The sequence below is a fragment of the Alligator mississippiensis genome, chromosome 1 (genome assembly GCF_030867095.1).
Source record: "Alligator mississippiensis isolate rAllMis1 chromosome 1, rAllMis1, whole genome shotgun sequence".
Classification (NCBI taxonomy): domain Eukaryota; kingdom Metazoa; phylum Chordata; order Crocodylia; family Alligatoridae; genus Alligator; species Alligator mississippiensis.
In genome coordinates, this window is record NC_081824.1 from 449172146 (window position 1) to 449185524 (window position 13379).

A 13379-nucleotide genomic window follows, 5' to 3' on the forward strand; every position below is an offset into this window, starting at 1 on the left:
GATTCCAACACACAATGTTTCAGTGAAGAGCTGATGTTTTTGGTATTCGATTAGAGCCAGCAGAGGCACTGTCAAACCAGTAATCCCTAAGCCAGCGAGGGCAAGCACCGTCTGCCCGCTACAAGGGATCCTCCAGGCATGCTTTACACCCACCCATGCCTGCAGCTGTTGCCCCAGCTCAAGCCCCAGTTACTCCTCACACCCCTACTGCATCCTCAGACCGTGCAGCCCCCCTCCATCCCACCACGTGCCTTGCCCTATGCCTGCACCGCACAGCTTCCCCCCACCTGCCCATATAGGTGCCCTGCACCTTGCATCCCCCCAGCCCCACCCGGCGCTCCCAACTCTCATCACCATGGGATCTCCAGGCAACCCATGGTTGGCAGGGATCCCCATGCCTAGCCACGTGCATCCCCTCCCACACCCCCAAACAGCATGGACTCTCATACTGTTCCACCTAGGAAAGAAAACGTGCTACATTTTGATTTTGTTTTATTTTAACTGTTTTTTTTAATGTCATGCCATCCAAAGTACAGGTAGCACGTCTCCCCATCTGGTGGAGGGACTGGAAGTGGAGATAGAAGCAATGGAAAATGCTCCTGCCCCCATGCTGGTGGGGAGGGATATTACAGAGCTGGAGCATAAGCGAGCAGCGTGGGGAAACATCCTAGATCCCATCCGCATTGATGTAGTGACTCGCTGGCAGAGCAAGAAGGTGACGAGGGAAGGTAGGGAAACCGCCCAGAGCCAAGTAACCTAGGTGGCTGTGGAGGCAAGAGGGGGATAAGGAAGAGACCCCCTGACTGCAGCAACCAGCTGGCTGCTGAGGGAACCAATGACCCTGGGGTCAAGCTAAGTGACAGCCCCAGGGAGGAGCCCAGTCAGTCAGTGGCAGAGGAAGCCGAGGCTCTCAGGGAGGAATTAGAGAACATCCCAGTGGAGGAAGGGTCACCCCTTAGGGAAGCACTTGAACTCCCTGCTGATTGCCTAGCTGGGCAGGAGTTCAAACCCCAGTTTGGAGGAACTCTGACGGGTGGCCCAGGCGCAGAAACAGGTCACCCCAGATAAGAGGGAACAGGTGATCTGGGATAAGTGGGAACCAACGATGCGGCTAGGACCAGCCCTGACTGCATCATGAAGGACTTCCATGAACTGGGAGACAGCCTCAAGAAGACTGGGGCACAGGTTGTATTTTCTTCCATCCTTCCGGTTGGCAGCAGCCAGAGATGCCAGGGTGCCTGCATCAAAGAAGTCAACCGGCGGCTCCAGAGTCGGTGTCTTCAGGAGGGCTTCGGATTCTACAGCCATGACCAGCACTTCCAGGGAGGAGGCTTCCTGGGAGATGATGATCTTCATCTCTCCCCCAGAGGTAAGTATCTGTTGGCCCGCAGCTTGGCTGATCTCCTCCCAAGAGCTTTAAACTAGGCTCGACGGGGGGTGGGGAACCGGTGGTTGAAGACAGCCCAGGGCTGGTAAATGACAAACAAGATGCCAGATCGCACCAGGTAAGTATTAAGGGGTTGGTAAGCCATAAACAAGGCACCAGACCACACCAGGTAAGTAATAAAGGGAATATATGCCATCAAGGCACAGGGACACCAAGAGCCCCCTTTGGGGGATTAAAATGTCTTTATACAAATGCCAGGAGTATGGGGAACAAGCAGGAGGAGCTCGCACTCTTGCTTGCTAGCACCCAGTACGACCTAGTCGGACTAACCGAGACATGGTGGGATTCTACACACGACTGGGCGGTAGGCATTGAGGGGTATAGGTTGTATAGGCGAGTGGCCATCCTCTGGACACTCTCCAGATTCCCCGTGTCCCTCCTGAAGTGCGGCGCCCAAAACTGGACACAGTGCTCCAACTGTGGCCTGACCAGTGCTGCATAGACGGGGAGCATCACCTCCTCTGATCTATTAATCATGCACCTGCTAATGCACGACAAGGTGCGATTGGCCTTGTTGATGGCCTCGTTACACTGCCGGCTCATGTTCATCTTGGAGTCAGTTATGACTCCAAGATCCCTTTCTGCCTCCGAGCTGCTGAGAAGGATACTCCCCAACCTATAGGTGTGCTGGGGGTTCCTCCTTCCCAGGTGGAGTACCTTACATTTATCTTTATTAAATTGCATCCTATTTCTCTCTGCCCATTGATCCAACCTGTCCAGGTCAGCCTGAATCTGCTATCTGTGTTGGTCTAAAGACATGGGCAGACAAGGCTCTTTGGGTCAATGTGATATTTTTTATTAGGCCAGCTAACCCTGCCCCTGCCCTACTGCCTCCCTCCCTGGATCTGCCCCCCCCCACACTCCTTCCCCCCACACCTACCAGCCAGACGCTGCTGTCCAAGCTGCCGGGCTGCAGAGCAGCAATCAGATCCCTATGACCCGCTTTGGCAGCTCAATAATCAGTCTTTGGTTTCAGCCCAAAAATATCTTTCAGTGCTGCCCTAATAAAAAGCATTCCCCTAAATCTACTGCCAATCATTAACACCAGGCTCCCACCCAGACCAGTACACACCCACCTGCACCAGTAAATCCCTCAGTTCATAAAACCAGCTGCACTTGAACCATCATTTCTCAGCCCTTCTGCGGGGTGGAAAAGAGCCCGCACCAATTAAACATACATTGAGTACGTGGTGACAATGGTTATGAGTAGGTACTTTCAGGGATCATTTCTGTAGTTGATGCCTAGAGAGGGGTATGTAACAGTGATTTATTAGTGGTGTAGCCTACACCCTTCGCTACTGGGTGTATTTAGATGAGGGTCCCTCATTATCTGGCCATGTCCTCAGCAAGTCTCGGCTACTGAATCCCTCCCGTCAGGAAACCTCTTTGGTGAACGGAGGCTTGCCCTGACTAAGGGGAGCAGCGCAGGCGTCTGCAGTGCGTGCCACGGTACACTGTTCTCCCGCTGCTCGCCGTGGTTTCAAGTCATCAGTGCTCAAATCCTGCACGGCTTCTGGTTGAGTTTTACCAAGCCAGGCATGCAAACACCTCCCATCTTGGGAAAAGAAAAGAAAAGAGAAACACTTGGCTGCCAGGGATAAACCGAGCAACTCCTCAGCTGAAGGATCTCTCACACAAAGGATCTGGAGGGACACTCTGCATTTCAGTATCGATCCAGGAAGAGGTGATTGCCATTTACATCAGCCTAACCTATCCACAAAGGACAAACCGGAGTACAGCGCAGGTTCATCCTACAAAACTGATCCACGTTTTATCTGCAGATCCAGAGTCTTTACCTGCACCCGTCAGCCTGGCACATGAATGGCATGCATCCTCGCAGCCCACCCCCGGGCTCCCCGTACACGATTGCAGGTCTCCTTGACTCCATCTATCTCGACACATTTATTCTGGGAGGAACCTGACAGGCTTCAGTGTCCAGAAGTAGGCGGGGGAGAAAACCCCGGGTTTAGAAAAATCCACTTGAGGAAGAGAAGGGCAGGGACATTTGGACATCCATGGAAAGGGGCTGAGGAAAAAAGAGGTGCTGTTCTGCAAACAACTCAGGAACTATGAGATGTCAGATGAACAGTGAATAAGGGTGAATTACAGGCGTCGTTCCTCCGATGCACATCTAGGAAAGCAGGCAGGGACCTGCTCTCCAGCCCAGCCCAGGGGCACTGGATGCAACGACTCTGCAGTGCAGCTGGATTTTATGGTGCGATCGTGTGGTGGCTGTAAAGTCCAGGCAGGCAGGCCTACGAGAAGGGGCCTTAGCACCTGACCCCGCACAGTCTCTTACCTTCATGTGGCTGAGGAGGGGCTGGAGGAGCCCCCAGAGCACAGGACGCTCTGTCTCCATCCTTGCCTCCATCTGCCAGCTCTGTCACACCAGGGGATGCAGGAACTGCTGCAATCTCACATCCAAGCCCGAGAAGAGTCACCCGCAGCTCCCACCCCTCATGAAAATCTCAGCGACTCTAAAAGAATAAAATGAAATACAAATAAAAAGGCAACGTATGGGCAGCCAAGACAGTAACTGTGTTCCTGAGCTCTGCATGCACCCGTGCCAAAGAAAACTCATCTCAGTGGTACTAGTCAGTCCTGCTCCTCCCAGCAGCTCCCCAACCCCCCCCAAACGCCCTGAGATTTAAACCAGAGCTGCTCCTGCCCCGCGCCCCCTCCCCACCCGCCACCAAAATCTCCCGCGGGGCAGAACGGATCGTGCCCACGGGCAGGACCTGACCTGCTATTTCAGTTGACACCAACACAGTAAAACAGGAGGTAGAAAGAGAAGCAAAGCCCTGAACGCACCAGACCAGCGGGGGAAGCCAAGCACGTGTGGGTGGGATGCCACAGCCCGAGGGTGCAGCGGGACCAGAGGTGCTGCCCGCACTGCCCCGGCCCAGCCCCGGGGATGCGCAGGACACGCGGGGACCTGCCTGGTGCGGGCAGCGCAGCTCCGCCACGGCCGCCTGCCCGCGCCCACCTCGTCCTGCCCGGCCCGGCCCGGCCCGGCTCGGGGGCACTGGGACTGGGACCCGGGCGGCGCATGGGTGGAGGGGGAGAGAGATAGATACAGATCTCGGTACCTTGTATACAGAGGCACCTATGTCTACTCCAATATAACAACACGGGGTCCGTGCCTGTCTGTCCCCACGTCCTGGAGCCGCGGGACAGGGGGACCGGGGCGTTTGCAGCCGGCCGGGCCGGGCCGGGCCGGGCACTGCGGGAGGCGGCGGTCGCAGCCCCGCTTGGCCCGGCCCGGCCCGGCCCGTGCGCTCCCCCCGCGGGGCCGGGCTCCCTCCCCTCTGCTGCCCGCCGGCTGCGGGGCTCGGAGCGGGGCAGCGCCGGGGCCGGGGCCGGGGCCGGGGCCGGGCAGGAGGCGGCCGGAGCAGAGGGGGAGCCCGGCCGCAGCCGCCCCGCCGCCCCCGGCCCTGCGCCGCCCGCGACCTGCCGGGCTCTTCCCGGCACCCCGGGGGCTCCGGGCCTCCGCCGGCCGCGCTGCCCAGGCTGCCCCGGGGGGTGGCGGGGGCCGCCCGCGCCGGACAAGGACCCCGGCCTGCGTGTGTGCGCGTGTGTGCATGCATATTCCCGCACGCGGGCACGAGGGTGTGCGTCTCTCCATTCTGTATGTGCATGTCAGTGTACATGTGTCTGTGCGTGCATGCATGTGCGTGTGTCTGCGTGCATGTGCGTGCATGTCTGTGCATATGTGCATGTGTGTTGATGTGTGTGCGTGTGCATGCATGTGCATTTGTGTGTGCATGTCTGTGTGCATTCATACATGCATGTGCCTGTGTGCATGAGTCTGTGTGTGTGCATGTGTGCGCATGCATGGCTGCATGTGCCTGCCTGCGTGTGCATGTATGCTGTGTGTGCATGCGTGCATGTCTGCATGCATACATGCATGTGTGTGTGCATGCGCTCCTCTGCATGTGCGTGTGCCTGTCTGCATGTGTGTCTGTGTTCATGGCAGAAGAGTATATTTGTGTCTGTGTCCATGTGCAGAGAGTGAGTGCCTACAGTGCGCTCCTGTCTGCATGTGTGTATGAGTGCATGCATCTGTGTTCATGGCATGGAGAGCGTGTTAATGTGTCCTCATGCAGAGTGAGTAGAGAGCACACCTGTCTCTGCGTGCGTGCGTGCATGTGTATGCGTCTGTGTTCATGGCAGGGAGAATATGTGTGTGTCTGCGTGCCCATGTGCAGAGAGATGGTGTGTCATGAAGGACACGTGCCCACGGCGGTGACGGGAGCACGACGGTGGCGGCGGGAGAGTGGTGGTGCGAAGCGGGAGCTCCCGCAGGCGGCACTGGTGTTGTCAGCGGTCGGAGGGTGGGGGGTGGTGGCGAGCACTGACCAGGGGGCAGCAAGCACCCAGAGACCTTGCCAGCAATGTCGGCGGTGCGTTTTTGTAGGGGGTGCAGTGCCACGCTCAGGGGGGGCATGTGTACATGCGTGCATCCCTACACATTGCCCCTGTGGTAAGTAGAGTCACACAAAGAACAATGGTCACAAACTGACAGAGAGCAGATTTAGGCTAGGTATCAGGGAAAACTCCTTCAGAGTAAGGGTGCCCAAAATTTGGAGTGGGCTCCCAAGGCAGGCGGTGCTCTCTCCCACCTCGGGGGTCTTTAAGAGAGGGCTGGATAGGCACCTGGCTGGGGGCATCTGGCCCAGCGCTCCTTCCTGCCCAAGCAGGGGGTCGAACTCGATGATCTGTTGAGGTCCCTTCCCACCCTAGCATCTGTGAATCTGTGAATCCGTGCTTAAAGTATACCATTTTGTCAGCCTTCAGACCTAGGAGACTTCACATTTTGTCATGAGAGCACGCTACCAACATCCAAGGTGGTTAGCACGTGGGCACTGCTTTATAGTTATTTTTTTTAATGTTTGCATGAACTGATCTCCCCAAGCTCACAAAATGACTTTTTAGTCTTCTACTTCACCTCCCTTTCCCAAACAAGGCCACGGAGCCACTATAACAAATGTATCTTGTGTTTCACTCTTAGTGACAAAAGGGATTTATCTAATCTTCTTATGCCACTGCTTCTGTCCCTGGAGTAGCACACCAAGAGAGCATCGAATCACCAACTATGGGACTGGAAGAGACGTCGGGGCCGTCTAGTCACCCCCTGCTCAAGGCAGGAGCACGCCCTACAAACCCGTCCAGCCAAGGATCAACTCTGCTCTTATGCATTGGCAAGCATGGAGATTGCACAACTCTCCGGGTAGCCCATTTCCGTGTTCCAAAAAACCTTAAAAAAATCACCCTCATATAGAGCGAAAGGTCTTATATCGAACCAAAATATCCCCTGCTGCAATTCTTCATTTACTCTGAGTCTGTTGCTGTGGCTGAAGAAAACAGGACACGTCTCCATCCTGTCCATTGCCACCTCTCAGGGATTTGAAGACATCGAGCTCTCGAGGACTAATCTCACAACACAGTCGTTCAACCAAGATACGTCCATCTTGCAGTCCGTTCATCTCAAGCGAAAGAGATAGCGCCATTATCGTTAAGGAAGCAGGCAGGAAAGGTAAAATGAGGATGGCAGAGAAGGAGCATTACCTCAAGGCGCAGTAAGCACATGATATCCATGAAAGAGCCTCTTCAGCCGCAGCTCTGGTGAAAGGGCTGTTTGACCAAAGGCAGAAGAGGGAGATCCAGGGCACGGATCTGGTTAAACATTTCGCCCTCCAGAAAGGGAAAGGGCTTGAAGGGAAACTGAGGGAAGTTACCCATGAAAGCGGTGCAATGCTGAGAGACTGGGAGGATCCACACCGTCAAAGGGCCGACAGTAGGCAGCAAGTAATACAGTGTATTTCCCCCAGCTCAGAGCTGGGAGCCAGCGGGAGCCCCCCGGCCTACAGAAATAGAGGTCACGTCACCGCAGGGAACACGTGTGAGATAGACCTGGGCCGTATGTTCTTGTGCACACACAATAAATGGTGTTCGTTAGGAGCTGTTGTTGGAGTCCCTTTCCTCATCCGCTGTCACAGTGCCCTGGAGGGAAACCCTTGCAGGGTCCAGTCCTGGTTGGAGTCCCTCCTTGTGAGTACCATCAGGTCGTGTGCAAGCCAAGCCCTGTCTCACACCCGGTGGCTGATGCAGCGGTGCGGCCGGACACAGCCGAGACGTGCAGGTGGGCAGACCCGGAGAACGTGACACGCATCACAATGGCCCCTTCTAGAACCGGCTCGTCGCCGTGCGGCTCTTGGAGACGCACACAGCAGGTCAACTGCTCCCGACCCGACACTGGTTGTTGTCAGGTCACACCCGTGTCCTTGCGATCACCCTGACCGCAAGGGTAAGTGTGGGCAAATGAGGGGGGTGTTTGCACCCACACTTGGGGAGTCCTAGGGTGGGTGACTTGTGGCTGGGGGTATTGTCACTTTTATGCTTTCGTTTCTTTCCTAAACATGACTTCAGTCCGCTCCAGTAGCAAGCCAAGGACTGAAGACTAGGTGTGCTTGCCTGCCATGGGGGGAGGCGGGGGGAGTGCTTGGAGCGATGATGTTTGGCGGGGCAGACATGGTGAGGGGTGCAGCGGACGGGGCAGTGAGGATGCGGATGGTTGCTTTAGGGTTTCCATATTTCCAGGTCCAAAATGCAGGACACCTGTCACATGGCGGAGGGGGGACGGGGGGATATGACAGCGTGGGGGCAGGGACATGCCAGTGCTCTGTCACTGCCCATGCTGTTGCCCCTCAGTGCCAAGCCACAGCCCCCGCCAGCCCTGCTGCTGCCCCTCACTCCCAACCCACTGACCCCAGCCCTGCCAGTGCCCCTCACCCCCAAACTGCAGTACCCTGCCCCCCGGGCCATGATGCTGCCCCTCACTCCAGACATCAAGTAACTGGGAATTACTGGTTGTGGTTTCAACTTGCTCTTCCTTCTTTCTTTCATACAGCTACAGAAAACTGGATAGCTTCTTATCCCAGGATACAACCATGGGATCCTTTGGAGACACAGGAAGGTAAATCAAATAGAGATGTCAATTCTCACTGTTATACGCTCTTTTTGCCTCGCCTAATTTGAGAGATTCAGGTGTTACTTGAAGAATGCAGTGCTCAGCAGATCTTCACAATGTGTGGTAAGGAAATGAGTAGTGCGTGTGATCAAACACTCCTGTCGCTGTCGACAGCAGCACGTGATGTTAAATGTGATAATGCCATCTCCGTGTAACGACTCTGTTTTCATGGCGAGGGGAAGGGCAGGGAGCTGCACTGGAAAGAAGATGGCCCAGCCAGGTGTCTGTGCATAGCGGTGGAGTGAGCTCTGGAGCAGGACCAGAAAAGATCCCCCGAGGCCCGCAGACGACAATGAAGCCTTACTTCATTTTCATTTCCCCTCTTTATTCTAGGGAAGGAGAAGATGCTATTCAGGCTAACTTTGCCCTGGTTGAACACTGAGGAAAAGGGCTGAGGGCTCAACCCAACAAGAACAGTTTTTCTGTTGGCTTTTTTGGTACTTGAAGTGACCCCTAAATTCTGCTTCCAGTTTCATTGGTTGCCGTCCATTGACTCTGGGGGATTTACATAAGCAAAACCTGATTATTAAAGTGTTTTGTGTTGGATGATAGCCTTGAAGGGTCTTCTTTGGGGTCTTCTTCTCCTTTAATGCCTTAGTAGTCCCATCGATGCACTGTTTCTTTTCCAAGTTTCCTGCTTTAATCTATTTTAAAAATGTATTTCTATGTGTTTAATTGGGTGTCCAGCCTGGAAGAAACTCCCCGCAGTGGTGGTTCATAGCTTCATAGATGTAGGGTGGGAAGCGACCCGAGCAGATCATCGAGTCGGACCCCCTGCCCTGGGCAGGAATGAATACTGGGCTCATATGAGTCCTGGTACGTTGAAGCTCATGTGACCCAGCTGGGTAGTTATCCAGGCTCCTTGGAAAGACCCCCAAGGTAGGAGCCAGCACCACTTCCCTTGGCAGCTGGTTCCAGATCCTGGCTGCCCTGACTGTGACCCTGAGGGGTGCAGTCACCTCCCTTGGAAATCTTCAGGAGGAGACGGGAATGTCACCGCGCCGCGGTCACTTGACCCCCTGTGTCTTGTCCTGCCTGGTGCAGGGGTGGACCCGAGGATCGACAAGGTCCTTCCAGGCCTGACAGTGCATGAATCGACGAACAGTTTGCTCCCCACGTAACATCCTGCTCTCCCCTTCTCACGCTGGACTTCAGGCTCTGTGGGCTTCTTTTGGATTTCAATTTCCATTTTCTAAACGAGTTGATGCAAACAGTCTCCTAAAACTTGCTATTTAATATCATAACACTTTTCTTTCATGCCTTCCTGCTTCCTTTTTTTGTTAAGAGGTCTGGCTCTGTGGCAGTGTGCTCATGGTCCGTGTCTCCATTATGGCATGCTTTTGAAATTAAAGTAAGGATATACATTTATTTAATTTTAACTTTAGGATCTTCCCCATTTTTCTTTACACAATTCCTCTTTCTAAAACACAAGACCACGGCACTAAGTTGAAATATTCTTCTTTATGAATCCTGTGGTATTAATACCATTGGACTAACTCTGGGTGTCCTTCTTTCTACTGCCTGCTGGAGCGCAATGATGTCCAGGCTCTGGCAGACTTGGTTCATATAGTTTGCTCCAACGTGCTGCATTTCCAGCGTGTCAGAGCAGGCTCCCTGCCTGCGTATAGGAGCTCATAGTGACTCACTGAAATAATAGAAAAGTTTTTGCATTTTGCTTTTAGTAATGCATGCTTTCAGCAGTATTGTGCTCTCCTTCTGTATCCATTTCTTCAGCTTTCATTTTAAGGGTTTTTGTCTTAAGAATGATACATTTCATCTATCAGTTATCAAAATTAGACTATATGCCATTAAGAGGAAAACAGTATTCATTCATGAGATGCTGCAGGAGATTTTCAATCGAAGACAGAAACATACTGTGTCCTAGGCAGGCATTTCTAATTCGTCATCCTCTCAGTGTTGCCTAGGCGCAAAGCTCTACTTCATAAATCCTGGGGGAATCTCACATCTTCCAGCAGTTTGGATGAGAGGTTTTTTCATGGACTCCTCCCCTCCAGGTTGCTGTGGCACAGGCTGTTTCCCTCCCGTCCATGTTACCCCCTTATGGTAATTCAGACCATTGCTCACATGAGAAAAGATGATCAGGACAGCGGTTACTAGAACTTCATTTCCCTGCAATGCAAGAAGTGTTTTGTCCTGCCTACAATGGAAATGCAAAACACGGAAATCTTCACCACTGTTTAGTCTTCCTGAAACTTAATTCAACATATCTCAGCTCAGAGGACACAGAGTAAAGTAGATGAAATGAAGTTAAGTTAATAATCCTCGCATTTTCTTTTTAACTTCTCCCTCTCCCATTGACATGGATCTTCTGCCACCTTGGCTGCAATGCTTGTGGTTCCCCTGTCCCTTGTTGTGCACATAATTCAGCACTAGTCCTTCACTCCTGGAGAGACCGTCCCGTCATTTCAGACCTGTCCCCTGGATAACGTCTTTCCATCGTTCCCCCTCATTCTTCTCCCCCAGGCCCTAGCTATCAGGTGTGCTACGTGTCTGTGTATCTGCCGGGGGTGGCCGAAGGTCAGTGGTATGTCCAGTCTGTATTTTGGGAAGCACTGCAATCTTTCAGGATGAATGACGATGCATGGATATAAAAGCAGGGCACAATCATTATGAGTGTGTCTCCATATGCAGAGGCATGCGGTTGCCACAGCAAAAATAGAGGTGACATAAATTTCCTTCATACTGCGGTGCAAGCCCTTGCACATGGGATTGGTGCAGGGCAAGCTGCCTTGGGTGGGGGTGGGAGGCTGGAGCCAGCAGCTGTGCTGGCCCCAGCAACTTGACTTGGGGCCTCCCAGGGCAGCAGTGGCAGCAATCCTGCTGCTTGGAGACTGCCCAGGTGCCAGAGCATAGCTCTGTCCAGCCAGGCTCTGTTTCTGGCAGCACACGTAGGTGCCATGTGCACTGTGCCACCTTTGATTTCTTTTGTTTTTTGACACCAGGAGCTCCCAGTGTCAAATTTGGGCACCACACTATAAATCTGCAGCATGGCAAAGGAGTGCATGTGTGCCACATGTGGTCTATGGGGTCTGAAACGGGTTTGAAGTACCACAAACTGCATGTGCACACTCATCGGGACACGATTGATGTGTGCAAAGAAATGGTACAATGCATGTTGATTTATTTTTCTGTTTTTGTCCCTCTGATTTATTTTTGTTTTCTTTTGAAAGGTATAGATATGCTTAGCACCCAGAGAGTGGTGGTAGCCGGGTCGTTCTTGGTCCGGATGGAGGTGGGCAGTGGGGTCTTGTGGGGTTTGGTCCTTCAACTGGTGTCATGTAATATTTTCATCAGCGATTTGGAGGAGGGTATGGAAAGCACCCTCTGCAAGTTCACAGATGATACTAAGTTATGGGGAAAAATTAATACACTGGAGGGCAGGTAGCAGATACAGGCTGACCTGGACAGGTTGGATCAATGGACGGAACAAAATAGGATTGAGTTCAACAAAGATAAATGCAGGGTACTGCACCGAGGCAGGAGGAATCCCCAGCACACCGCCAGGTTGGGGCATGACCTCCTCAGTGGCTCAGAGGCTGAGAGGGATCTTGGAGTCACAGTTGACTCCAAGATGAACACGAGCTAGCAGTGTAACGAGGCCATCAACAAAGCCAATTGCACCTTGTCGTGTATTAGCAGATGCACGAGCAACAGATCGAGGGAGGTGATGCTCCCGCTCGATGCAGCACTGGTCAGGCTGCAGCTGGAGTACCGTGTCCAGTTTTGGGTGCCGTACTTCAGCAGGGACACAGAGAATCTGGAGAGGGTCCAGAGGAGGGCCAGTCGCATAATTAGTGGTCTCTGTGAAAGACCCTGTGAGGGGATGTTGAGAGATCTGGATTTCTTCGGTCTTTACAAGAGACGGCTGAGGGGCAGCCTCGAAGCCGCCTATAACTTCATCAGAGAGGATCCAGGGAATTGGTGATGCGCTGTTTACCAGAGCACCCCAGAGAGTAACTCAGAATAATGGGTGCAAACTAGCGGAGAGTAGATTCAGGTTTGACATTAGGAAGGCATTTTTTACAGTAAGGGTGGCCAGAATCTGGAACTGGCTTCCAAGAGAGGTGGTGCTTTCACCCAACTTGGAGGTCTTCAAGAGGAGGCTAGATAGGCACCTGGCTGGGGTCCTCTGACCTCGGCCCTCTTTCCTGCCGGGGCAGGAGGTCGGACACGATGATCCTTCGTGGCCCCTTCCAACTCGACCGTCTATGAATCTTAACACCTAATCATCTTGGCTCCTTACACTACTGGAAGTAATAACTTCCAATTAATCAGTTTTTGAACTCCTCAACAGGGCAGAGCAGGAGGAGGGCTATGGGTGCAGCTGCATCCCTCTGCCTTCTTTCCTCCAGCGCCTCCGCACCCGAGAGCCGAGGCCCCGAGCAGGCAGCCAGGAAGGGCAGGAGCAGCTATTTGACAGCGGAGACTGGAGGACCTTGCAGGCTTTATGGAGGCAGCAGCTGCAGCTGCAGGTAAGTCTGTGGAGGAGGGGGACAGGGCCGTGGGTGGAGGGCAGATGGAGGCCCCAGTAGGGCTCCGGGGATGGGAGAAAGCAGCCACTCCAAAATTCACCATAGCCCCCCGACCCCCCACCCAGCACCACTGCCACCCTCCCCGAGCACAGCGCGACTCAACGCCCCGCCAGGAACAGCCCAGCATGGCCCCCGTCCACAGCCCATAGCAGCAGGAGCAGCACCCCCCGACTTGCACCCCCAGCTGTGCAGCGCCTGCCCCAGCCCCAGCCCCACTCCCTGTCTCCCCACCCATGGAGCAGGGCAGATTGCGGCCCCACTCACCCCTGGGCCGGGCTCTTCCCAGTTGGGCTGTGCTGCACTTGGGTCTTGTGAATCACGTACAGGCATTTGCACACACGACAGTGCT

General features: G+C 53.9%; 2 long non-coding RNA genes across 5 annotated transcripts; one reads left to right on the forward strand and one right to left on the reverse strand.

Annotated features, from left to right (window-relative positions):
* Positions 1–491: 491 nt before the first annotated feature.
* On the reverse strand, positions 492–5331 carry LOC132248294 (uncharacterized). Of its 3 annotated transcripts, none has more exons than XR_009459464.1 (3): positions 4537–5313; positions 3747–3924; positions 492–1469 (listed from the first exon to the last, which is right to left on the reverse strand). It is a non-coding gene; the product is annotated as an uncharacterized LOC132248294 (long non-coding RNA). The 3 variants fall into 3 exon arrangements; XR_009459461.1 differs by lacking the exon at positions 492–1469 and adding an exon at positions 2323–2689; XR_009459460.1 differs by lacking the exon at positions 492–1469 and having other exon boundaries at positions 3337–3924; positions 4537–5331.
* Positions 5332–6162: 831 nt separating this feature from the next.
* LOC132248299 (uncharacterized) lies at positions 6163–12956 on the forward strand. Of its 2 annotated transcripts, none has more exons than XR_009459468.1 (3): positions 6163–7754; positions 8358–8423; positions 12793–12956. It is a non-coding gene; the product is annotated as an uncharacterized LOC132248299 (long non-coding RNA). The 2 variants fall into 2 exon arrangements; XR_009459470.1 differs by lacking the exon at positions 12793–12956 and adding an exon at positions 8811–9023.
* The last annotated feature ends 423 nt before the right edge of the window (positions 12957–13379 follow it).